Raw genomic sequence first — 23,941 nt, forward strand, 5'->3', positions numbered from 1 at the left:
CTCCTATGAAAGGTCAGTCACGCCCGAGACAACTCTGAGTGTCACCTCAAATTCTAAGAAATGCAAACTAGGGACCTACGCCTTTTATTGCCAGTGGATCTTTGTGTTTCAGACAAATGTGCACGCCTCCCAGAGCCCCATGCAATGCACTTAGGGAAATGGGGGAAGGTGCTGTGCAACCCTCTCGCTGACAATGTCTCTCTTGTCTATAATGTATCTATGAGAGAGAGAGAAATAGGCAATGCGAGAGTGAAAAAGTAAAATGGAAATGTGTCTACTGAGACCAGTATAAGGGGAAATCCTCACAATCCAGGACCGACAGTTGATTGGGAGGGCGCTTACAGGTTTCCGACACCAGACCGGTACCTGACCTCACAAACCCAAACTGCAAAGTGATGGGCATTGCCACTAGACTGCCGACCCCCTTTCGGGGCCGCAGCATAAATACTTTAGTCACACCTAGAGTTCCCAGGACAGTGCAGCATTCAGCGATTACACGAAAATATTGACAGCGCTAGGAGGCCATGCAAATGGCAGAGGTATGCTTTACAAAGCCCACGTAGCGTGCACAAAACAGCACATCAGTCAGGCCCACTTGAAGAGATGGTAAAGAGGAAATACTTCTGCTGCATCCAGTAAAACATAGAGATTGGCCTGCTTTAAAGGTTGACCACGTCCTTCATGGGTGTCTGTCAATATGATACTTCCCTGCTGCAAAGCTTACATTCGAAACGCCAGAACAACTAGGCCCAGAGCACAAAGATGCAGTCAGGTTGAAATAACGAGATACTGAAGAGCAATTTTGTATTTCAGAGTGGGAAAAGCAAATATGACCCCGACGTGATTTGAACACGAAACCTTCTGATCTGGAGTCAGACGCACTACCATTGCGCCACGAGGTCCTTGTGGCAATCCACCTGGTGTGTCTCATGACAGAATAAAGGTAGGAGACGTACATGGACCTGCAGAGCCTCATTGCTTCTTTAAGTAGACTGGCTAGGATAGCTTCCTTCTGTGCATCAGTACACGCTGCAGCCAAACCCTTCCCATGAAGTCTTGATGTTTATGAATTGAATGGCAAGTTTTGAAAAACTAAAGCAAGCGAGAAGAATTGCTTGCAGTTTATTGGATTTTTTGGACGTCAGCAGACGAGACCTGCGAGAGGTAAACAGAAGTTCATAGTTGGTCATGCTGAATTTTTGAGCCAAAATGCATCGTCCCTGGGTGGGCTTGAACCACCAACCTTTCGGTTAACAGCCGAACGCGCTAACCGATTGCGCCACAGAGACTCATGCAGTGTTTACACTGGGGCCTGATTGGTGTGCTGTTTGCTTATTCTTCCCAGGCAACCTGAAAATATTTCTAAAATAGCTCTATTTCCCACAGCAAATCAGGGTATCAAGCACTTCCCTACCTCCCCTAATACACAAACACAGGGGATTTATTAGAGGACAGAGCCCATCAACAGTGCACCAAATGTCCTCTGTGTAGGCATAACTTGCTATGAGGAGAAAGCCACAGTTGCGCACTTGTGTTAAAAGGGGACAGTAGGCTGAACCCAGAGAACACGGGAGAAATGACTCAGGTTTACTGAGTGGAACACACTGTGTCTTTGTGCCAAAAACAGCAGCGTCTTTTCGGTTAACAGCCGAAAGCGCTAACCAATTGTGCCACAGAGACTCACTGGCATGTGTGTTCTGCCTTTGGCCTGATTGCATTGCTATTTTTTTCTGATTGGCCGAAAACCTGAACTTTTTTCTGAAAAAGGCATGCCTCTCTTAGCACTGCAGTGCATTAGACTGCCCCCTTGCTTCCCTGAGTCCCCAAATACACAACCACCTTGGGCACAATAGAAGACACATTCCAGCAGATTTAGCAAGAGTGCACCAAGGATTCTATATGTAGGTACCTTGCTGAGAAGCAAGACCTGCAGTTGCATTCTTCTGTTAAAAGAGGGCAGCAGAGTGCACCAAGAGAACTTGGGGGAAGTAGCTTATGTTAACTACTTGCCATGCTCTTTATAGATCCCTCTGTTTGACTGGGTGAATTCTAATTTCTGGGGTAGAGTAAGCAATTTTTGGATCTAGATGCTGTGCGCAACAGGAATGCTATATACTGCACTTTACTGCTACTGAAAAGTTACCAATTTTACAGGATGTTCAGGTAAGCTTTGTTTCAGAAAACAACTTGCTAGAGGCCCTAGGACAGATTACTGGGACAAAGGAAGAGGGTTTGGGGATTAGCACATCTCCTATGAAAGGTACAGTCACGCCCGAGACAACTCTGAGTGCCTCTTCAAATTCTAAGAAATGCGAACTGGGGTCCTACGCCTTTTATTGCTAGGGGATCTTTGTGTTTCAGACAAATGTGCACGCCTCCCAGAGCCCCTTGCAATGCACTTAGGGAAATGGGGGAAGGTGCTGTGAAGCCCTCTCGCTGACAATGTCTCTCTTGTCTATAATGTATCTATGAGAGAGAGAGAAATAGGCAATGCGAGAGTGAAAAAGTAAAATGGAAATGTGTCTACTGAGACCAGTATAAGGGGAAATCCTCACAATCCAGGACCGACAGTTGATTGGGAGGGCGCTTACAGGTTTCTGACACCAGACCGGTACCTGAACTCACAAACCCAAACTGCAAAGTGATGGGCATTGCCACTAGACTGCCGACCCCCTTTCGGGGCCCCAGCATATATCCTTTAGTCACACCTAGAGTTCCCAGGACAGTGCAGCATTCAGCGATTACACGAAAATATTGACAGCGCTAGGAGGCCATGCAAATGGCAGAGGTATGCTTTACAAAGCCCACGTAGCGTGCACAAAACAGCACATCAGTCAGGCCCACTTGAAGAGATGGTAAAGAGGAAATACTTCTGCTGCATCCAGTAAAACATAGAGATTGGCCTGCTTTAAAGGTTGACCATGTCCTTCATGGGTGTCTGTCAATATGATACTTCCCTGCTGCAAAGCTTACATTCGAAACGCCAGAACAACTAGGCCCAGAGCACAAAGATGCAGTCAGGTTGAAATAACGAGATACTGAAGAGCAATTTTGTATTTCAGAGTGGGAAAAGCAAATATGACCCCGACGTGATTTGAACACACAACCTTCTGATCTGGAGTCAGATGCGCTACCATTGCGCCACAAGGTCCTTGTGGCAGTCCACCTGGTGTGTCTGATGACAGAATAAAGGTAGGAGACCTACATGCACCTGCAGAGCCTCATTGCTTCTTTAAGTAGACTGGCTAGGATAGCTTCCTTCTGTGCATCAGTACACGCTGCAGCCAAACCCTTCCCATGAAGTCTTGATGTTTATGAATTGAATGGCAAGTTTTGAAAAACTAAAGCAAGCGAGAAGAATTGCTTGCAGTTTATTGGATTTTTTGGACATCAGAAGACGAGACCTGCGAGAGGTAAACAGAAGTTCATAGTTGGTCATGCTGAATTTTTGAGCCAAAACGCATCGTCCCTGGGTGGGCTTGAACCACCAACCTTTCGGTTAACAGCCGAACGCGCTAACCGATTGCGCCACAGAGACTCATGCAGTGCTTACACTGGGGCCTGATTGGTGTGCTGTTTGCTTATGCTTCCCAGGCAACCTGAAAATATTTCTAAAATAGCTCTATTTCCCACAGCAAATCAGGGTATCAAGCACTTCCCTACCTCCCCTAATCCACAAACACAGGGGATTTAGTAGAGGACAGAGCCCATCAACAGTGCACCAAATGTCCTCTGTGTAGGCATAACTTGCTATGAGGAGAAAGCCACAGTTGCGCACTTGTGTTAAAAGGGGACAGTAGGCTGAACCCAGAGAACACGGGAGAAATGACTCAGGTTTACTGAGTGGAACACTCTGTGTCTTTGTGCCAAAAACAGCAGCGTCTTTTCGGTTAACAGCCGAACGCGCTAACCAATTGTGCCACAGAGACTCACTGGCATGTGTGTTCTGCCTTTGGCCTGATTGCATTGCTATTTTTTTCTGATTGGCAGAAAACCTGAACTTTTTTCTGAAAAGGGCATGCTTCTCTTAGCACTGCAGTGCATTAGACTGCTCCCTTGCTTCCCTGAGTCCCCAAATACACAACCACCTTGGGCACAATAGAAGACACATTCCAGCAGATTTAGCAAGAGTGCACCAAGGTTTCTATATGTAGGTACCTTGCTGAGAAGCAAGACCTGCAGTTGCATTCTTCTGTTAAAAGAGAACTTGGGGGAAGTAGCTTATGTTAACTACTTGCCATGCTCTTTATAGATCCCTCTGTTTGACTGGGTGAATTCTAATTTCTGGGGTAGAGTAAGCAATTTTTGGATCTAGATGCTGTGCGCAACAGGAATGCTATATACTGCACTGTACTGCTACTGAAAAGTTACCAATTTTACAGGATGTTCAGGTAAGCTTTGTTTCAGAAAACAACTTCCTAGAGGCACTAAGACAGATTACTGGGACAAAGGAAGAGGGTTTGGGGATTAGCACATCTCCTATGAAAGGTACAGTCACGCCCGAGACAACTCTGAGTGTCACCTCAAATTCTAAGAAATGCAAACTAGGGACCTATGCTTTTTATTGCCAGTGGATCTTTGTGTTTCAGACAAATGTGCACGCCTCCCAGAGCCCCATGCAATGCACTTAGGGAAATGGGGGAAGGTGCTGTGAAGCCCTCTCGCTGACAATGTCTCTCTTGTCTATAATGTAACTATGAGAGAGAGAGAAATAGGCAATGCGAGAGTGAAAAAGTAAAATGGAAATGTGTCTACTGAGACCAGTATAAGGGGAAATCCTCACAATCCAGGACCGACAGTTGATTGGGAGGGCGCTTACAGGTTTCCGACACCAGACCGGTACCTGAACTCACAAACCCAAACTGCAAAGTGATGGGCATTGCCACTAGACTGCCGACCCCCTTTCGGGGCCCCAGCATATATCCTTTAGTCACACCTAGAGTTCCCAGGACAGTGCAGCATTCAGCGATTACACGAAAATATTGACAGCGCTAGGAGGCCATGCAAATGGCAGAGGTATGCTTTACAAAGCCCACGTAGCGTGCACAAAACAGCACATCAGTCAGGCCCACTTGAAGAGATGGTAAAGAGGAAATACTTCTGCTGCATCCAGTAAAACATAGAGATTGGCCTGCTTTAAAGGTTAACCATGTCCTTCATGGGTGTCTGTCAATATGATACTTCCCTGCTGCAAAGCTTACATTCGAAACGCCAGAACAACTAGGCCCAGAGCACAAAGATGCAGTCAGGTTGAAATAACGAGATACTGAAGAGCAATTTTGGATTTCAGAGTGGGAAAAGCAAATATGACCCCGACGTGATTTGAACACGCCACCTTCTGATCTGGAGTCAGACGCGCTACCATTGCGCCACGAAGTCCTTGTGGCAGTCCACCTGGTGTGTCTGATGACAGAATAAAGGTAGGAGCGTACATGCACCTGCAGAGCCTCATTGCTTCTTTAAGTAGACTGGCTAGGATAGCTTCCTTCTGTGCATCAGTACACGCTGCAGCCAAACCCTTCCCATGAAGTCTTGATGTTTATTAATTGAATGGCAAGTTTTGAAAAACTAAAGCAAGCGAGAAGAATTGCTTGCAGTTTATTGGATTTTTTGGACGTCAGCAGACGAGACCTGCGAGAGGTAAACAGAAGTTCATAGTTGGTCATGCTGAATTTTTGAGCCGAAATGCACCGTCTCTGGGTGGGCTTGAACCACCAACCTTTCGGTTAACAGCCGAACGCGCTAACCGATTGCGCCACAGAGACTCATGCAGTGCTTATACTGGGGCCTGATTGGTGTGCTGTTTGCTTATGCTCCCCAGGCAACCTGAAAATATTTCTAAAATAGCTCTATTTCCCACAGCAAATCAGGGTATCAAGCACTTCCCTACCTCCCGTAATCCACAAACACAGGGGATTTAGTAGAGGACAGAGCCCATCAACAGTGCACCAAATGCCCTCTGTGTAGGCATAACTTGCTATGAGGAGAAAGCCACAGTTGTGCACTTGTGTTAAAAGGGGACAGTAGGCTGAACCCAGAGAACACGGGAGAAATGACTCAGGTTTACTGAGTGGAACACTCTGTGTCTTTGTGCCCAAAACAGCAGCGTCTTTTCGGTTAACAGCCGAACGCGCTAATCAATTGCGCCACAGAGACTCACTGGCATGTGTGTTCTGCCTTTGGCCTGATTGCATTGCTATTTTTTTCTGATTGGCAGAAAACCTGAACTTTTTTCTGAAAAAGGCATGCCTCTCTTAGCACTGCAGTGCATTAGACTGCTCCCTTGCTTCCCTGAGTCCCCAAATACACAACCACCTTGGGCACAATAGAAGACACATTCCAGCAGATTTAGCAAGAGTGCACCAAGGTTTCTATATGTAGGTACCTTGCTGAGAAGCAAGACCTGCAGTTGCATTCTTCTGTTAAAAGAGGGCTGCAGAGTGCACCAAGAGAACTTGGGGGAAGTAGCTTATGTTAACTACTTGCCATGCTCTTTATAGATCCCTCTGTTTGACTGGGTGAATTCTAATTTCTGGGGTAGAGTAAGCAATTTTTGGATCTAGATGCTGTGCGCAACAGGAATGCTATATACTGCACTGTACTGCTACTGAAAAGTTACCAATTTTACAGGATGTTCAGGTAAGCTTTGTTTCAGAAAACAACTTGCTAGAGGCACTAAAACAGATTACTGGGACAAAGGAAGAGGGTTTGGGGATTAGCACATCTCCTATGAAAGGTACAGTCACGCCCGAGACAACTCTGAGTGTCACCTCAAATTCTAAGAAATGCAAACTAGGGACCTACGCTTTTTATTGCCAGTGGATCTTTGTGTTTCAGACAAATGTGCACGCCTCCCAGAGCCCCTTGCAATGCACTTAGGGAAAGGGGGGAAGGTGCTGTGAAGCCCTCTCGCTGACAATGTCTCTCTTGTCTATAATGTAACTATGAGAGAGAGAGAGAAATAGGCAATGCGAGAGTGAAAAAGTAAAATGGAAATGTGTCTACTGAGACCAGTATAAGGGGAAATCCTCACAATCCAGGACCGACAGTTGATTGGGAGGGCGCTTACAGGTTTCCGACACCAGACCGGTACCTGAACTCACAAACCCAAACTGCAAAGTGATGGGCATTGCCACTAGACTGCCGACCCCCTTTCGGGGCCGCAGCATATTTCCTTTAGTCACACCTAGAGTTCCCAGGACAGTGCAGCATTCAGCGATTACACGAAAATATTGACAGCGCTAGGAGGCCATGCAAATGGCAGAGGTATGCTTTACAAAGCCCACGTAGCGTGCACAAAACAGCACATCAGTCAGGCCCACTTGAAGAGATGGTAAAGAGGAAATACTTCTGCTGCATCCAGTAAAACATAGAGATTGGCCTGCTTTAAAGGTTGACCATGTCCTTCATGGGTGTCTGTCAATATGATACTTCCCTGCTGCAAAGCTTACATTCGAAACGCCAGAACAACTAGGCCCAGAGCACAAAGATGCAGTCAGGTTGAAATAACGAGATACTGAAGAGCAATTTTGTATTTCAGAGTGGGAAAAGCAGATATGACCCCGACGTGATTTGAACACGCAACCTTCTGATCTGGAGTCAGACGCGCTACCATTGCGCCACGAGGTCCTTGTTGCACTCCACCTGGTGTGTCTGATGACAGAATAAAGGTAGGAGACGTACATGCACCCACAGAGCCTCATTGCTTCTTTAAGTAGACTGGCTAGGATAGCTTCCTTCTGTGCATCAGTACACGCTGCAGCCAAACCCTTCCCATGAAGTCTTGATGTTTATTAATTGAATGGCAAGTTTTGAAAAACTAAAGCAAGCGAGAAGAATTGCTTGCAGTTTATTGGATTTTTTGGACGTCAGCAGACGAGACCTGCGAGAGGTAAACAGAAGTTCATAGTTGGTCATGCTGAATTTTTGAGCCAAAATGCACCGTCCCTGGGTGGGCTTGAACCACCAACCTTTCGGTTAACAGCCGAACGCGCTAACCGATTGCGCCACAGAGACTCATGCATTGCTTACACTGGGGCCTGATTGGTGTGCTGTTTGCTTATGCTCCCCAGGCAACCTGAAAATATTTCTAAAATAGCTCTATTTCCCACAGCAAATCAGGGTATCAAGTACTTCCCTACCTCCCGTAATCCACAAACAGAGGGGATTTAGTAGAGGACAGAGCCCATCAACAGTGCACCAAATGCCCTCTGTGTAGGCATAACTTGCTATGAGGAGAAAGCCACAGTTGTGCACTTGTGTTAAAAGGGGACAGTAGGCTGAACCCAGAGAACACGGGAGAAATGACTCAGGTTTACTGAGTGGAACACTCTGTGTCTTTGTGCCAAAAACAGCAGCGTCTTTTCGGTTAACAGCCAAACGCGCTAACCAATTGTGCCACAGAGACTCACTGGCATGTGTGTTCTGCCTTTGGCCTGATTGCATTGCTATTTTTTTCTGATTGGCAGAAAACCTGAACTTTTTTCTGAAAAAGGCATGCTTCTCTTAGCACTACAGTGCATTAGACTGCTCCCTTGCTTCCCTGAGTCCCCAAATACACAACCACCTTGGGCACAATAGAAGACACATTCCAGCAGATTTAGCAAGAGTGCACCAAGGTTTCTATATGTAGGTACCTTGCTGAGAAGCAAGACCTGCAGTTGCATTCTTCTGTTAAAAGAGGGCAGCAGAGTGCACCAAGAGAACTTGGGGGAAGTAGCTTATGTTAACTACTTGCCATGCTCTTTATAGATCCCTCTGTTTGACTGGGTGAATTCTAATTTCTGGGGTAGAGTAAGCAATTTTTGGATCTAGATGCTGTGCGCAACAGGAATGCTATATACTGCCCTGTACTGCTACTGAAAAGTTACCAATTTTACAGGATGTTCAGGTAAGCTTTGTTTCAGAAAACAACTTGCTAGAGGCACTAAGACAGATTACTGGGACAAAGGAAGAGGGTTTGGGGATTAGCACATCTCCTATGAAAGGTACAGTTACGCCCGAGACAACTCATAGTGTCACCTCAAATTCTAAGAAATGCAAACTAGGGACCTACGCTTTTTATTGCCAGTGGATCTTTGTGTTTCAGACAAATGTGCACGCCTCCCAGAGCCCCATGCAATGCACTTAGGGAAATGGGGGAAGGTGCTGTGCAACCCTCTCGCTGACAATGTCTCTCTTGTCTATAATGTATCTATGAGAGAGAGAGAAATAGGCAATGCGAGAGTGAAAAAGTAAAATGGAAATGTGTCTACTGAGACCAGTATAAGGGGAAATCCTCACAATCCAGGACCGACAGTTGATTGGGAGGGCGCTTACAGGTTTCTGACACCAGACCGGTACCTGAACTCACAAACCCAAACTGCAAAGTGATGGGCATTGCCACTCGACTGCCGACCCCCTTTCGGGGCCGCAGCATATTTCCTTTAGTCACACCTAGAGTTCCCAGGACAGTGCAGCATTCAGCGATTACACGAAAATATTGACAGCCTAGGAGGCCATGCAAATGGCAGAGGTATGCTTTACAAAGCCCACGTAGCGTGCACAAAACAGCACATCAGTCAGGCCCACTTGAAGAGATGGTAAAGAGGAAATACTTCTGCTGCATCCAGTAAAACATAGAGATTGGCCTGCTTTAAAGGTTGACCATGTCCTTCATGGGTGTCTGTCAATATGATACTTCCCTGCTGCAAAGCTTACATTCGAAACGCCAGAACAACTAGGCCCAGAGCACAAAGATGCAGTCAGGTTGAAATAACGAGATACTGAAGAGCAATTTTGTATTTCAGAGTGGGAAAAGCAAATATGACCCCGACGTGATTTGAACACGCAACCTTCTGATCTGGAGTCAGACGCGCTACCATTGCGCCACGAGGTCCTTGTGGCAGTCCACCTGGTGTGTCTGATGACAGAATAAAGGTAGGAGACGTACATGCACCTGCAGAGCCTCATTGCTTCTTTAAGTAGACAGGCTAGGATAGCTTCCTTCTGTGCATCAGTACACGCTGCAGCCAAACCCTTCCCATGAAGTCTTGATGTTTATGAATTGAATGGCAAGTTTTGAAAAACTAAAGCAAGCGAGAAGAATTGCTTGCAGTTTATTGGATTTTTTGGACGTCAGCAGACGAGACCTGCGAGAGGTAAACAGAAGTCCATAGTTGGTCATGCTGAATTTTTGAGCCCAAATGCATCGTCCCTGGGTGGGCTTGAACCACCAACCTTTCGGTTAACAGCCGAACGCGCTAACCGATTGCGCCACAGAGACTCATGCAGTGCTTACACTGGGGCCTGATTGGTGTGCTGTTTGCTTATGCTTCCCAGGCAACCTGAAAATATTTCTAAAATAGCTCTATTTCCCAGAGCAAATCAGGGTATCAAGCACTTCCCTACCTCCCCTAATCCACAAACACAGGGGATTTAGTAGAGGACAGAGCCCATCAACAGTGCACCAAATGCCCTCTGTGTAGGCATAACTTGCTATGAGGAGAAAGCCACAGTTGTGCACTTGTGTTAAAAGGGGACAGTAGGCTGAACCCAGAGAACACGGGAGAAATGACTCAGGTTTACTGAGTGGAACACTCGGTGTCTTTGTGCCCAAAACAGCAGCGTCTTTTCGGTTAACAGCCGAACGTGCTAACCAATTGCGCCACAGAGACTCACTGGCATGTGTGTTCTGCCTTTGGCCTGATTGCATTGCTATTTTTTTCTGATTGGCAGAAAACCTGAACTTTTTTCTGAAAAAGGCATGCTTCTCTTAGCACTACAGTGCATTAGACTGCTCCCTTGCTTCCCTGAGTCCCCAAATACACAACCACCTTGGGCACAATAGAAGACACATTCCAGCAGATTTAGCAAGAGTGCACCAAGGTTTCTATATGTAGGTACCTTGCTGAGAAGCAAGACCTGCAGTTGCATTCTTCTGTTAAAAGAGGGCAGCAGAGTGCACCAAGAGAACTTGGGGGAAGTAGCTTATGTTAACTACTTGCCATGCTCTTTATAGATCCCTCTGTTTGACTGGGTGAATTCTAATTTCTGGGGTAGAGTAAGCAATTTTTGGATCTAGATGCTGTGCGCAACAGGAATGCTATATACTGCACTGTACTGCTACTGAAAAGTTACCAATTTTACAGGATGTTCAGGTAAGCTTTGTTTCAGAAAACAACTTGCTAGAGGCACTAAGACAGATTACTGGGACAAAGGAAGAGGGTTTGGGGATTAGCACATCTCCTATGAAAGGTACAGTCACGCCCGAGACAACTCATAGTGTCACCTCAAATTCTAAGAAATGCAAACTAGGGACCTACGCTTTTTATTGCCAGTGGATCTTTGTGTTTCAGACAAATGTGCACGCCTCCCAGAGCCCCTTGCAATGCACTTAGGGAAATGGGGGAAGGTGCTGTGAAGCCCTCTCGCTGACAATGTCTCTCTTGTCTATAATGTATCTATGAGAGAGAGAGAAATAGGCAATGCGAGAGTGAAAAAGTAAAATGGAAATGTGTCTACTGAGACCAGTATAAGGGGAAATCCTCACAATCCAGGACCGACAGTTGATTGGGAGGGCGCTTACAGGTTTCCGACACCAGACCGGTACCTGAACTCACAAACCCAAACTGCAAAGTGATGCCCATTGCCACTAGACTGCCGACCCCCTTTCGGGGCCCCAACATATATCTTTTAGTCACACCTAGAGTTCCCAGGACAGTGCAGCATTCAGCGATTACACGAAAATATTGACAGCGCTAGGAGGCCATGCAAATGGCAGAGGTATGCTTTACAAAGCCCACGTAGCGTGCACAAAACAGCACATCAGTCAGGCCCACTTGAAGAGATGCTAAAGAGGAAATACTTCTGCTGCATCCAGTAAAACATAGAGATTGGCCTGCTTTAAAGCTTGACCATGTCCTTCATGGGTGTCTGTCAATATGATACTTCCCTGCTGCAAAGCTTACATTCGAAACGCCAGAACAACTAGGCCCAGAGCACAAAGATGCAGTCAGGTTGAAATAACGAGATACTGAAGAGCAATTTTATATTTCAGAGTGGGAAAAGCAAATATGACCCCGACGTGATTTGAACACGCAACCTTCTGATCTGGAGTCAGACGCGCTACCATTGCGCCACGAGGTCCTTGTGGCCATCCACCTGGTGTGTCTGATGACAGAATAAAGGTAGGAGACGTACATGCACCCGCAGAGCCTCATTGCTTCTTTAAGTAGACTGGCTAGGATAGCTTCCTTCTGTGCATCAGTACACGCTGCAGCCAAACCCTTCCCATGAAGTCTTGATGTTTATGAATTGAATGGCAAGTTTTGAAAAACTAAAGCAAGCGAGAAGAATTGCTTGCAGTTTATTGGATTTTTTGGACGTCAGCAGACGAGACCTGCGAGAGGTAAACAGAAGTCCATAGTTGGTCACGCTGAATTTTTGAGCCAAAATGCACCGTCCCTGGGTGGGCTTGAACCACCAACCTTTCGGTTAACAGCCGAACGCGCTAACCAATTGCGCCACAGAGACTCATGCAGTGCTTACACTGGGGCCTGATTGGTATGCTGTTTGCTTATGCTCCCCAGGCAACCTGAAAATATTTCTAAAATAGCTCTATTTCCCACAGCAAATCCGGGTATGAAGTACTTCCCTACCTCCCGTAATCCACAAACACAGGGGATTTAGTAGAGGACAGAGCCCATCAACAGTGCACCAAATGCCCTCTGTGTAGGCATAACTTGCTATGAGGAGAAAGCCACAGTTGCGCACTTGTGTTAAAAGGGGACAGTAGGCTGAACCCAGAGAACACGGGAGAAATGACTCAGGTTTACTGAGTGGAACACTCTGTGTCTTTGTGCCCAAAACAGCAGCGTCTTTTCGGTTAACAGCCGAACGCGCTAACCAATTGCGCCACAGAGACTCACTGGCATGTGTGTTCTGCCTTTGGCCTGATTGCATTGCTATTTTTTTCTGATTGGCAGAAAACCTGAACTTTTTTCTGAAAAAGGCATGCCTCTCGTAGCACTGCAGTGCATTAGATTGCTCCCTTGCTTCCCTGAGTCCCCAAATACACAACCACCTTGGGCACAATAGAAGACACATTCCAGCAGATTTAGCAAGAGTGCACCAAGGTTTCTATATGTAGGTACCTTGCTGAGAAGCAAGACCTGCAGTTGCATTCTTCTGTTAAAAGAGGGCAGCAGAGTGCACCAAGAGAACTTGGGGGAAGTAGCTTATGTTAACTACTTGCCATGCTCTTTATAGATCCCTCTGTTTGACTGGGTGAATTCTAATTTCTGGGGTAGAGTAAGCAATTTTTGGATCTAGATGCTGTGCGCAACAGGAATGCTATATACTTCACTGTACTGCTACTGAAAAGTTACCAATTTTACAGGATGTTCAGGTAAGCTTTGTTTCAGAAAACAACTTGCTAGAGGCACTAAGACAGATTACTGGGACAAAGGAAGAGGGTTTGGGGATTAGCACATCTCCTATGAAAGGTACAGTCACGCCCGAGACAACTCTGAGTGCCTCCTCAAATTCTAAGAAATGCGAACTGGGGTCCTACGCTTTTTATTGCCAGTGGATCTTTGTGTTTCAGACAAATGTGCACGCCTCCCAGAGCCCCTTGCAATGCACTTAGGGAAATGGGGGAAGGTGCTGTGCAACCCTCTCGCTGACAATGTCTCTCTTGTCTATAATGTATCTATGAGAGAGAGAGAAATAGGCAATGTGAGAGTGAAAAAGTAAAATGGAAATGTGTCTACTGAGACCAGTATAAGGGGAAATCCTCACAATCCAGGACCGACAGTTGATTGGGAGGGCGCTTACAGGTTTCCGACACCAGACCGGTACCTGAACTCACAAACCCAAACTGCAAAGTGATGGGCATTGCCACTAGACTGCCGACCCCCTTTCGGGGCCCCAGCATATATCCTTTAGTCACACCTAGAGTTCCCAGGACAGTGCAGCATTCAGCGATTACACGAAAATATTGACAGCGCTAGGAGGCCATGCAAATGGCAGAGGTATGCTTTACAAAGCCCACGTAGCGTGCACAAAACAGCACATCAGTCAGACCCACTTGAAGAGATGGTAAGGAGGAAATACTTCTGCTGCATCCAGTAAAACATAGAGATTGGCCTGCTTTAAAGGTTGACCATGTCCTTCATGGGTGTCTGTCAATATGATACTTCCCTGCTGCAAAGCTTACATTCGAAACGCCAGAACAACTAGGCTCAGAGCACAAAGATGCAGTCAGGTTGAAATAACGAGATACTGAAGAGCAATTTTGTATTTCAGAGTGGGAAAAGCAAATATGCCCCTGACGTGATTTGAACACGAAACCTTCTGATCTGGAGTCAGACGCGCTACCATTGCGCCACGAGGTCCTTGCGGCAGTTCACCTGGTGTGTCTGATGACAGAATAAAGGTAGGAGACGTACATGCACCTGCAGAGCCTCATTGCTTCTTTAAGTAGACTGGCTAGGATAGCTTCCTTCTGTGCATCAGTACACGCTGCAGCCAAACCCTTCCCATGAAGTCTTGATGTTTATGAATTGAATGGCAAGTTTTGAAAAACTAAAGCAAGCGAGAAGAATTGCTTGCAGTTTATTGGATTTTTTGGACGTCAGCAGACGAGACCTGCGAGAGGTAAACAGAAGTCCATAGTTGGTCACGCTGAATTTTTGAGCCAAAATGCACCGTCCCTGGGTGGGCTTGAACCACCAACCTTTCGGTTAACAGCCGAACGCGCTAACCAATTGCGCCACAGAGACTCATGCAGTGCTTACACTGGGGCCTGATTGGTGTGCTGTTTGCTTATGCTCCCCAGGCAACCTGAAAATATTTCTAAAATAGCTCTATTTCCCACAGCAAATCAGGGTATCAAGCACTTCCCTACCTCCACTAATCCACTAACATAGGGGATTTAGTAGAGGACAGAGCCCATCAACAGTGCACCAAATGTCCTCTGTGTAGGCATAACTTGCTATGAGGAGAAAGCCACAGTTGCGCACTTGTGTTAAAAGGGGACAGTAGGCTGAACCGAGAGAACACGGGAGAAATGACTCAGGTTTACTGAGTGGAACACTCTGTGTCTTTGTGCCAAAAACAGCAGCGTCTTTTCGGTTAACAGCCGAACGCGCTAACCAATTGCGCCACAGAGACTCACTGGCATGTGTGTTCTGCCTTTGGCCTGATTGCATTGCTATTTTTTTCTGATTGGCAGAAAACCTGAACTTTTTTCTGAAAAAGGCATGCCTCTCTTAGCACTTCAGTGCATTAGACTGCTCCCTTGCTTCCCTGAGTCCCCAAATACACAACCACCTTGGGCACAATAGAAGACACATTCCAGCAGATTTAGCAAGAGTGCACCAAGGTTTCTATATGTAGGTACCTTGCTGAGAAGCAAGACCTGCAGTTGCATTCTTCTGTTAAAAGAGGGCAGCAGAGTGCACCAAGAGAACTTGGGGGAAGTAGCTTATGTTAACTACTTGCCATGCTCTTTATAGATCCCTCTGTTTGACTGGGTGAATTCTAATTTCTGGGGTAGAATAAGCAATTTTTGGATCTAGATGCTGTGCGCAACAGGAATGCTATATACTGCACTGTACTGCTACTGAAAAGTTATCAATTTTACAGGATGTTCAGGTAAGCTTTGTTTCAGAAAACAACTTGCTAGAGGTCCTAGGACAGATTACTGGGACAAAGGAAGAGGGTTTGGGGATTAGCACATCTCCTATGAAAGGTACAGTCACGCCCGAGACAACTCTGAGTGCCTCCTCAAATTCTAAGAAATGCGAACTGGGGTCCTACGCTTTTTATTGCCAGTGGATCTTTGTGTTTCAGACTAATGTGCACGCCTCCCAGAGCCCCTTGCAATGCACTTAGGGAAATGGGGGAAGGTGCTGTGCAACCCTCTCGCTGACAATGTCTCTCTTGTCTATAATGTATCTATGAGAGAGAGAGAAATAGGCAATGCGAGAGTGAAAAAGTAAAATGGAAATGTGTCTACTGAGACCAGTATAAGGGGAAATCCTCACAATCCAGGACCGACAGTTGATTTGGGAGGGCGCGTACAGTTTTCTGACACCAGACCGGTACCTGAACTCACAAACCCAAACTGCAAAGTGATGGGCATTGCCACTAGACTGCCGACCCCCTTTCGGGGCCCCAGCATATATCGTTTAGTCACACCTAGAGTTCCCAGGACAGTGCAGCATTCAGCGATTACACGAAAATATTGACAGCGCTAGGAGGCCATGCAAATGGCAGAGGTATGCTTTACAAAGCCCACGTAGCGTGCACAAAACAGCACATCAGTCAGGCCCACTTGAAGAGATGGTAAAGAGGAAATACTTCTGCTGCATCCAGTAAAACATAGAGATTGGCCTGCTTTAAAGGTTGACCATGTCCTTCATGGGTGTCTGTCAATATGATACTTCCCTGCTGCAAAGTTTACATTCGAAACGCCAGAACAACTAGGCCCAGAGCACAAAGATGCAGTCAGGTTGAAATAACGAGATACTGAAGAGCAATTTTATATTTCAGAGTGGGAAAAGCAAATACGACCCCGACGTGATTTGAACACGAAACCTTCTGATCTGGAGTCAGATGCGCTACCATTGCGCCACGAGGTCCTTGTGGCAATCCACCTGGTGTGTCTGATGACAGAATAAAGGTAGGAGACGTACATGCACCTGCAGAGCCTCATTGCTTCTTTAAGTAGACTGGCTAGGATAGCTTCCTTCTGTGCATCAGAACACGCTGCAGCCAAACCCTTCCCATGAAGTCTTGATGTTTATGAATTGAATGGCAAGTTTTGAAAAACTAAAGCAAGCCAGAAGAATTGCTTGCAGTTTATTGGATTTTTTGGACGTCAGCACACGAGACCTGCGAGAGGTAATCAGAAGTCCATAGTTGGTCACGCTGAATTTTTGAGCCAAAATGCACCATCCCTGGGTGGGCTTGAACCATCAACCTTTCGGTTAACAGCCGAACACGCTAACCGATTGCGCCACAGAGACTCATGCAGTGCTTACACTGGGGCCTGATTGGTGTGCTGTTTGCTTATGCTTCCCAGGCAACCTGAAAATATTTCTAAAATAGCTCTATTTCCCTCAGCAAATCAGGGTATCAAGCACTTCCCTACCTCCCCTAATCCACAAACACAGGGGATTTAGTAGAGGACAGAGCCCATCAGCAGTGCACCAAATGTCCTCTGTATAGGCATAACTTGCTATGAGGAGAAAGCCACAGTTGCGCACTTGTGTTAAAAGGGGACAGTAGGCTGAACCCAGAGAACACGGGAGAAATGACTCAGGTTTACTGAGTGGAACACTCTGTGTCTTTGTGCCAAAAACAGCAGCGTCTTTTCGGTTAACAGCCGAACGCGCTAACCAATTGCGCCACAGAGACTCACTGGCATGTGTGTTCTGCCTTTGGCCTGATTGCATTGCTATTTTTTTCTGATTGGCAGAAAACCTGAACTTGTTTCTGAAAAAGGCATGCCTCTCTTAGCACTGCAGTGCATTAGACTGCTCCCTTGCTTCCCTGAGTCCCCAAATACACAACCACCTTGGGCACAATAGAAGACACATTCCAGCAGATTTAGCAAGAGTGCACCAAGGATTCTATATGTAGGTACCTTGCTGAGAAGCAAGACCTGCAGTTGCATTCTTCTGTTAAAAGAGGGCAGCAGAGTGCACCAAGAGAACTTGGGGGAAGTAGCTTATGTTAACTACTTGCCATGCTCTTTATAGATCCCTCTGTTTGACTGGGTGAATTCTAATTTCTGGGTAGAGTAAGCAATTTTTGGATCTAGATGCTGTGCGCAACAGGAATGCTATATACTGCACTGTACTGCTACTGAAAAGTTACCAATTTTACAGGATGTTCAGGTAAGCTTTGTTTCAGAAAACAACTTGCTAGAGACACTAAGACAGATTACTGGGACAAAGGAAGAGGGTTTGGGGATTAGCACATCTCCTATGAAAGGTACAGTCACGCCCGAGACAACTCTGAGTGTCACCTCAAATTCTAAGAAATGCAAACTAGGGACCTACGCTTTTTATTGCCAGTGGATCTTTGTGTTTCAGACAAATGTGCACGCCTCCCAGAGCCCCTTGCAATGCACTTAGGGAAATGGGGGAAGGTGCTGTGAAGCCCTCTCGCTGACAATGTCTCTCTTGTCTATAATGTATCTATGAGAGAGAGAGAAATAGGCAATGCGAGAGTGAAAAAGTAAAATGGAAATGTGTCTACTGAGACCAGTATAAGGGGAAATCCTCACAATCCAGGACTGACAGTTGATTGGGAGGGCGCTTACAGGTTTCCGACACCAGACCGGTACCTGAACTCACAAACCCAAACTGCAAAGTGATGGGCATTGCCACTAGACTGCCGACCCCCTTTCGGGGCCCCAGTATATATCCTTTAGTCACACCTAGAGTTCCCAGGACAGTGCAGCATTCAGCGATTACACGAAAATATTGACAGCGCTAGGAGGCCATGCAAATGGCAGAGGTATGCTTTACAAAGCCCACGTAGCGTGCACAAAACAGCACATCAGTCCGCCCACTTGAAGAGATGGTAAAGAGGAAATACTTCTGCTGCATCCAGTAAAACATAGAGATTGGCCTGCTTTAAAGGTTGACCATGTCCTTCATGGGTGTCTGTCAATATGATACTTCCCTGCTGCAAAGCTTACATTCGAAACGCCAGAACAACTAGGCCCAGAGCACAAAGATGCAGTCAGGTTGAAATAACGAGATACTGAAGAGCAATTTTATATTTCAGAGTGGGAAAAGCAAATATGACCCCGACGTGATTTGAACACGCAACCGTCTGATCTGGAGTCAGACGCGCTACCATTGCGCCACGAGGTCCTTGTGGCAGTCCACCTGGTGTGTCTGATGACAGAATAAAGGTAGGAGACGTACATGCACCTGCAAAGCCTCATTGCTTCTTTAAGTAGACTGGCTAGGATAGCTTCCTTCTGTGCATCAGTACACGCTGCAGCCAAACCCTTCCCATGAAGTCTTGATGTTTATGAATTGAATGGCAAGTTTTGAAAAACTAAAGCAAGCGAGAAGAATTGCTTGCAGTTTATTGGATTTTTTGGACGTCAGTAGACGAGACCTGCGAGAGGTAAACAGAAGTCCATAGTTGGTCATGCTGAATTTTTGAGCCAAAATGCATCGTCCCTGGGTGGGCTTGAACCACCAACCTTTCGATTAACAGCCGAACGCGCTAACCGATTGCGCCACAGAGACTCATGCAGTGTTTACACTGGGGCCTGGTTGGTGTGCTGTTTGCTTATGCTTCCCAGGCAACCTGAAAATATTTCTAAAATAGCTCTATTTCCCACAGCAAATCAGGGTATCAAGCACTTCCCTACCTCCCCTAATCCACAAACACAGGGGATTTAGTAGAGGACAGAGCCCATCAACAGTGCACCAAATTTCCTCTGTGTAGGCATAACTTGCTATGAGGAGAAAGCCACAGTTGCGCACTTGTGTTAAAAGGGGACAGTAGGCTGAACCCAGAGAACACGGGAGAAATGACTCAGGATTACTAAGTGGAACACTCTGTGTCTTTGTGCCAAAAACAGCAGCGTCTTTTCGGTTAACAGCCGAATGCGCTAACCAATTGCGCCACAGAGACTCACTGACATGTGTTTTCTGCCTTTATCCTGATTGCATTGTTATTTTTTTCTGATTGGCAGAAAACCTGAACTTTTTTCTGAAAAAGGAATGCCTTTCTTAGCACTGCAGTGCATTAGACTGCTCCCTTGCTTCCCTGAGTCCCCAAATGCACAACCACCTTGGGCACAATAGAAGACACATTCCAGCAGATTTAGCAAGAGTGCACCAAGGTTTCTATATGTAGGTACCTTGCTGAGAAGCAAGACCTGCAGTTGCATTCTTCTGTTAAAAGAGGGCAGCAGAGTGCACCAAGAGAACTTGGGGGAAGTAGCTTATGTTAACTACTTGCCATGCTCTTTATAGATCCCTCTGTTTGACTGGGTGAATTCTAATTTCTGGGGTAGAATAAGCAATTTTTGGATCTAGATGCTGTGCGCAACAGGAATGCTATATACTACACTGTACTGCTACTGAAAAGTTACCAATTTTACAGGATGTTCAGGTAAGCTTTGTTTCAGAAAACAACTTGCTAGAGGCCCTAGGACAGATTACTGGGACAAAGGAAGAGGGTTTGGGGATTAGCACATCTCCTATGTAAGGTACAGTCACGCCCGAGACAACTCTGAGTGCCACCTCAAATTCTAAGAAATGCGAACTAGGGTCCTACGCTTTTTATTGCCAGTGGATCTTTGTGTTTCAGACAAATGTGCATGCCTCCCAGAGCCCCTTGCAATGCACTTAGGAAAATGGGGGAAGGTGCTGTGAAGCCCTCTCGCTGACAATGGCTCTCTTGTCTATAATGTACCTATGAGAGAGAGAGAAATAGGCAATGCGAGAGTGAAAAAGTAAAATGGAAATGTGTCTACTGAGACCAGTATAAGGGGAAATCCTCACAATCCAGGACCGACAGTTGATTGGGAGGGCGCTTACAGGTTTCCGACACCAGACCGGTACCTGAACTCACAAACCCAAACTACAAAGTGATGGGCATTGCCACTAGACTGCCAACCCCCTTTCGGGGCCCCAGCATATATCCTTTAGTCACACCTAGAGTTCCCAGGACAGTGCAGCATTCAGCGATTACACGAAAATATTGACAGCGCTAGGAGGCCATGCAAATGGCAGAGGTATGCTTTACAAAGCCCACGTAGCGTGCACAAAACAGCACATCAGTCAGGACCACTTGAAGAGATGGCAAAGAGGAAATACTTCTGCTGCATCCAGTAAAACATAGAGATTGGCCTGCTTTAAAGGTTGACCATGTCCTTCATGGGTGTCTGTCAATATGATACTTCCCTGCTGCAAAGCTTACATTCGAAACGCCAGAACAACTAGGCCCAGAGCACAAAGATGCAGTCAGGTTGAAATACCGAGATACTGAAGAGCAATTTTGTATTTCAGAGTGGGAAAAGCAAACATGACCCCGACGTGATTTGAACACGCAACCTTCCGATCTGGAGTCAGACGCGCTACCATTGCGCCACGAGGTCCTTTGCAGTCCACCTGGTGTGTCTGATGACAGAATAAAGGTAGGAGACGTACATGCACCTGCAGAGCCTCATTGCTTCTTTAAGTAGACTGGCTAGGATAGCTTCCTTCTGTGCATCAGTACACGCTGCAGCCAAACCCTTCCCATGAAGTCTTGATGTTTATGAATTGAATGGCAAGTTTTGAAAAACTAAAGCAAGCGAGAAGAATTGCTTGCAGTTTATTGGACGTCAGCAGACGAGACCTGCGAGAGGTAAACAGAAGTTCATAGTTGGTCAAGCTGAATTTTTGAGCCGAAATGCATCGTCCCTGGGTGGGCTTGAACCACCAACCTTTCGGTTAACAGCCGGACGCGCTAACCGATTGCGCCACAGAGACTCATGCAGTGCTTACACTGGGGCCTGATTGGTGTGCTGTTTGCTTATGCTTCCCAGGCAACCTGAAAACATTTCTAAAATAGCTCTATTTCCCACAGCAAATCAGGGTATCAAGCACTTCCCTACCTCCCCTAATCCACAAACACAGGGGATTTAGTAGAGGACAGAGCCCATCAACAGTGCACCAAATGTCCTCTGTGTAGGCATAACTTGCTATGAAGAGAAAGCCACAGTTGCGCACTTGTGTTAAAAGGGGACAGTAGGCTGAACCCAGAGAACACGGGAGAAATGACTCAGGATTACTAAGTGGAACACTCTGTGTCTTTGTGCCAAAAACAGCAGCGTCTTTTCGGTTAACAGCCGAACGCGCTAACCAATTGCGCCACAGAGACTCACTGACATGTGTTTTCTGCCTTTATCCTGATTGCATTGCTATTTTTTTCTGATTGGCAGAAAACCTGAACTTTTTTCTGAAAAAGGCATGCCTCTCTTAGCACTGCAGTACATTAGACTGCTCCCTTGCTTCCCTGAGTCCCCAAATACACAACCACCTTGGGCACAATAGAAGACACATTCCAGCAGATTTAGCAAGAGTGCACCAAGGTTTCTATATGTAGGTACCTTGCTGAGAAGCAAGACCTGCAGTTGCATTCTTCTGTTAAAAGAGGGCAGCAGAGTGCACCAAGAGAACTTGGGGGAAGTAGCTTATGTTAACTACTTGCCATGCTCTTTATAGATCCCTCTGTTTGACTGGGTGAATTCTAATTTCTGGGGTAGAATAAGCAATTTTTGGATCTAGATGCTGTGCGCAACAGGAATGCTATATACTGCACTGTACTGCTACTGAAAAGTTACCAATTTTACAGGATGTTCAGGTAAGCTTTGTTTCAGAAAACAACTTGCTAGAGGCCCTAGGACAGACTAGTGGGACAAAGGAAGAGGGTTTGGGGATTAGCACATCTCCTATGTAAGGTACTGTCACGCCCGAGACAACTCTGAGTGCCACCTCAAATTCTAAGAAATGCGAACTAGGGTCCTACGCTTGTTATTGCCAGTGGATCTTTGTGTTTCAGACAAATGTGCACGCCTCCCAGAGCCCCTTGCAATGCACTTAGGGAAATGGGGGAAGGTGCTGTGAAGCCCTCTCGCTGACAATGTCTCTCTTGTCTATAATGTATCTATTAGAGAGAGAGAAATAGGCAATGCGAGAGTGAAAAAGTAAAATGGAAATGTGTCTACTGAGACCAGTATAAGGGGAAATCCTCACAATCCAGGACCGACAGTTGATTGGGAGGGCGCTTACAGGTTTCCGACACCAGACCGGTACCTGAACTCAAAAACCCAAACTGCAAAGTGATGGGCATTGCCACTAGACTGCCAACCCCCTTTCGGGGCCCCAGCATATATCCTTTAGTCACACCTAGAGTTCCCAGGACAGTGCAGCATTCAGCGATTACACGAAAATATTGACAGCGCTAGGAGGCCATGCAAATGGCAGAGGTATGCTTTACAAAGCCCACGTAGCGTGCACAAAACAGCACATCAGTCAGGCCCACTTGAAGAGATGGTAAAGAGGAAATACTTCTGCTGCATCCAGTAAAACATAGAGATTGGCCTGCTTTAAAGGTTGACCATGTCCTTCATGGGTGTCTGTCAATATGATACTTCCCTGCTGCAAAGCTTACATTCGAAACGCCAGAACAACTAGGCCCAGAGCACAAAGATGCAGTCAGGTTGAAATACCGAGATACTGAAGAGCAATTTTGTATTTCAGAGTGGGAAAAGCAAATATGACCCCGACGTGATTTGAACACGCATCCTTCTGATCTGGAGTCAGACGCGCTACCATTGCGCCACGAGGTCCTTGTGGCAGTCCACCTGGTGTGTCTGATGACAGAATAAAGGTAGGAGACGTACATGCACCTGCAGAGCCTCATTGCTTCTTTAAGTAGACTGGCTAGGATAGCTTCCTTCTGTGCATCAGTACACCCTGCAGCCAAACCCTTCCCATGAAGTCTTGATGTTTATGAATTGAATGGCAAGTTTTGAAAAACTAAAGCAAGCGAGAAGAATTGCTTGCAGTTTATTGGATTTTTTGGACGTCAGCAGACGAGACCTGCGAGAGGTAAACAGAAGTTCATAGTTGGTCATGCTGAATTTTTGAGCCAAAATGCATCGTCCCTGGGTGGGCTTGAACCACCAACCTTTCGGTTAACAGCCGAACGCGCTAACCGATTGCGCCACAGAGACTCATGCAGTCCTTACACTGGGGCCTGATTGGTGTGCTGTTTGCTTATGCTTCCCAGGCAACCTGAAAATATTTCTAAAATAGCTCTATTTCCCACAGCAAATCAGGGTATCAAGCACTTCCCTACCTCCCCTAATCCACAAACACAGGGGATTTAGTAGAGGACAGAGCCCATCAACAGTGCACCAAATGTCCTC

At 46.3% G+C, this 23,941-nt stretch overlaps 20 non-coding genes across 20 annotated transcripts; all 20 read right to left on the bottom strand.

The window, feature by feature from the left end:
* Nucleotides 1–830: 830 nt before the first annotated feature.
* TRNAW-CCA (transfer RNA tryptophan (anticodon CCA)) lies at nucleotides 831–902 on the bottom strand. The gene has a single exon. It is a non-coding gene; the product is annotated as a tRNA-Trp (tRNA).
* Nucleotides 903–1,215: 313 nt separating this feature from the next.
* Nucleotides 1,216–1,289, bottom strand: TRNAN-GUU (transfer RNA asparagine (anticodon GUU)). The gene has a single exon. It is a non-coding gene; the product is annotated as a tRNA-Asn (tRNA).
* Nucleotides 1,290–3,079: 1,790 nt separating this feature from the next.
* TRNAW-CCA (transfer RNA tryptophan (anticodon CCA)) lies at nucleotides 3,080–3,151 on the bottom strand. Its single transcript has one exon. It is a non-coding gene; the product is annotated as a tRNA-Trp (tRNA).
* A 313-nt stretch (nucleotides 3,152–3,464) lies between these two features.
* TRNAN-GUU (transfer RNA asparagine (anticodon GUU)) lies at nucleotides 3,465–3,538 on the bottom strand. The gene has a single exon. It is a non-coding gene; the product is annotated as a tRNA-Asn (tRNA).
* A 1,769-nt stretch (nucleotides 3,539–5,307) lies between these two features.
* Nucleotides 5,308–5,379, bottom strand: TRNAW-CCA (transfer RNA tryptophan (anticodon CCA)). Its single transcript has one exon. It is a non-coding gene; the product is annotated as a tRNA-Trp (tRNA).
* Nucleotides 5,380–5,691: 312 nt separating this feature from the next.
* On the bottom strand, nucleotides 5,692–5,765 carry TRNAN-GUU (transfer RNA asparagine (anticodon GUU)). Its single transcript has one exon. It is a non-coding gene; the product is annotated as a tRNA-Asn (tRNA).
* A 1,792-nt stretch (nucleotides 5,766–7,557) lies between these two features.
* On the bottom strand, nucleotides 7,558–7,629 carry TRNAW-CCA (transfer RNA tryptophan (anticodon CCA)). Its single transcript has one exon. It is a non-coding gene; the product is annotated as a tRNA-Trp (tRNA).
* A 313-nt stretch (nucleotides 7,630–7,942) lies between these two features.
* TRNAN-GUU (transfer RNA asparagine (anticodon GUU)) lies at nucleotides 7,943–8,016 on the bottom strand. The gene has a single exon. It is a non-coding gene; the product is annotated as a tRNA-Asn (tRNA).
* Nucleotides 8,017–9,805: 1,789 nt separating this feature from the next.
* TRNAW-CCA (transfer RNA tryptophan (anticodon CCA)) lies at nucleotides 9,806–9,877 on the bottom strand. The gene has a single exon. It is a non-coding gene; the product is annotated as a tRNA-Trp (tRNA).
* Nucleotides 9,878–10,190: 313 nt separating this feature from the next.
* TRNAN-GUU (transfer RNA asparagine (anticodon GUU)) lies at nucleotides 10,191–10,264 on the bottom strand. Its single transcript has one exon. It is a non-coding gene; the product is annotated as a tRNA-Asn (tRNA).
* A 1,790-nt stretch (nucleotides 10,265–12,054) lies between these two features.
* On the bottom strand, nucleotides 12,055–12,126 carry TRNAW-CCA (transfer RNA tryptophan (anticodon CCA)). Its single transcript has one exon. It is a non-coding gene; the product is annotated as a tRNA-Trp (tRNA).
* A 313-nt stretch (nucleotides 12,127–12,439) lies between these two features.
* Nucleotides 12,440–12,513, bottom strand: TRNAN-GUU (transfer RNA asparagine (anticodon GUU)). Its single transcript has one exon. It is a non-coding gene; the product is annotated as a tRNA-Asn (tRNA).
* A 2,175-nt stretch (nucleotides 12,514–14,688) lies between these two features.
* TRNAN-GUU (transfer RNA asparagine (anticodon GUU)) lies at nucleotides 14,689–14,762 on the bottom strand. Its single transcript has one exon. It is a non-coding gene; the product is annotated as a tRNA-Asn (tRNA).
* A 1,791-nt stretch (nucleotides 14,763–16,553) lies between these two features.
* TRNAW-CCA (transfer RNA tryptophan (anticodon CCA)) lies at nucleotides 16,554–16,625 on the bottom strand. The gene has a single exon. It is a non-coding gene; the product is annotated as a tRNA-Trp (tRNA).
* A 2,175-nt stretch (nucleotides 16,626–18,800) lies between these two features.
* Nucleotides 18,801–18,872, bottom strand: TRNAW-CCA (transfer RNA tryptophan (anticodon CCA)). Its single transcript has one exon. It is a non-coding gene; the product is annotated as a tRNA-Trp (tRNA).
* A 313-nt stretch (nucleotides 18,873–19,185) lies between these two features.
* TRNAN-GUU (transfer RNA asparagine (anticodon GUU)) lies at nucleotides 19,186–19,259 on the bottom strand. The gene has a single exon. It is a non-coding gene; the product is annotated as a tRNA-Asn (tRNA).
* Nucleotides 19,260–21,049: 1,790 nt separating this feature from the next.
* On the bottom strand, nucleotides 21,050–21,121 carry TRNAW-CCA (transfer RNA tryptophan (anticodon CCA)). Its single transcript has one exon. It is a non-coding gene; the product is annotated as a tRNA-Trp (tRNA).
* Nucleotides 21,122–21,423: 302 nt separating this feature from the next.
* TRNAN-GUU (transfer RNA asparagine (anticodon GUU)) lies at nucleotides 21,424–21,497 on the bottom strand. Its single transcript has one exon. It is a non-coding gene; the product is annotated as a tRNA-Asn (tRNA).
* Nucleotides 21,498–23,287: 1,790 nt separating this feature from the next.
* Nucleotides 23,288–23,359, bottom strand: TRNAW-CCA (transfer RNA tryptophan (anticodon CCA)). Its single transcript has one exon. It is a non-coding gene; the product is annotated as a tRNA-Trp (tRNA).
* Nucleotides 23,360–23,672: 313 nt separating this feature from the next.
* Nucleotides 23,673–23,746, bottom strand: TRNAN-GUU (transfer RNA asparagine (anticodon GUU)). The gene has a single exon. It is a non-coding gene; the product is annotated as a tRNA-Asn (tRNA).
* Nucleotides 23,747–23,941: the final 195 nt, after the last annotated feature.

This window comes from Ambystoma mexicanum, chromosome 11, assembly GCF_040938575.1.
Source record: "Ambystoma mexicanum isolate Mex_15411 chromosome 11, UKY_AmexF1_1, whole genome shotgun sequence".
NCBI classification, from domain to species: Eukaryota; Metazoa; Chordata; class Amphibia; order Caudata; family Ambystomatidae; genus Ambystoma; species Ambystoma mexicanum.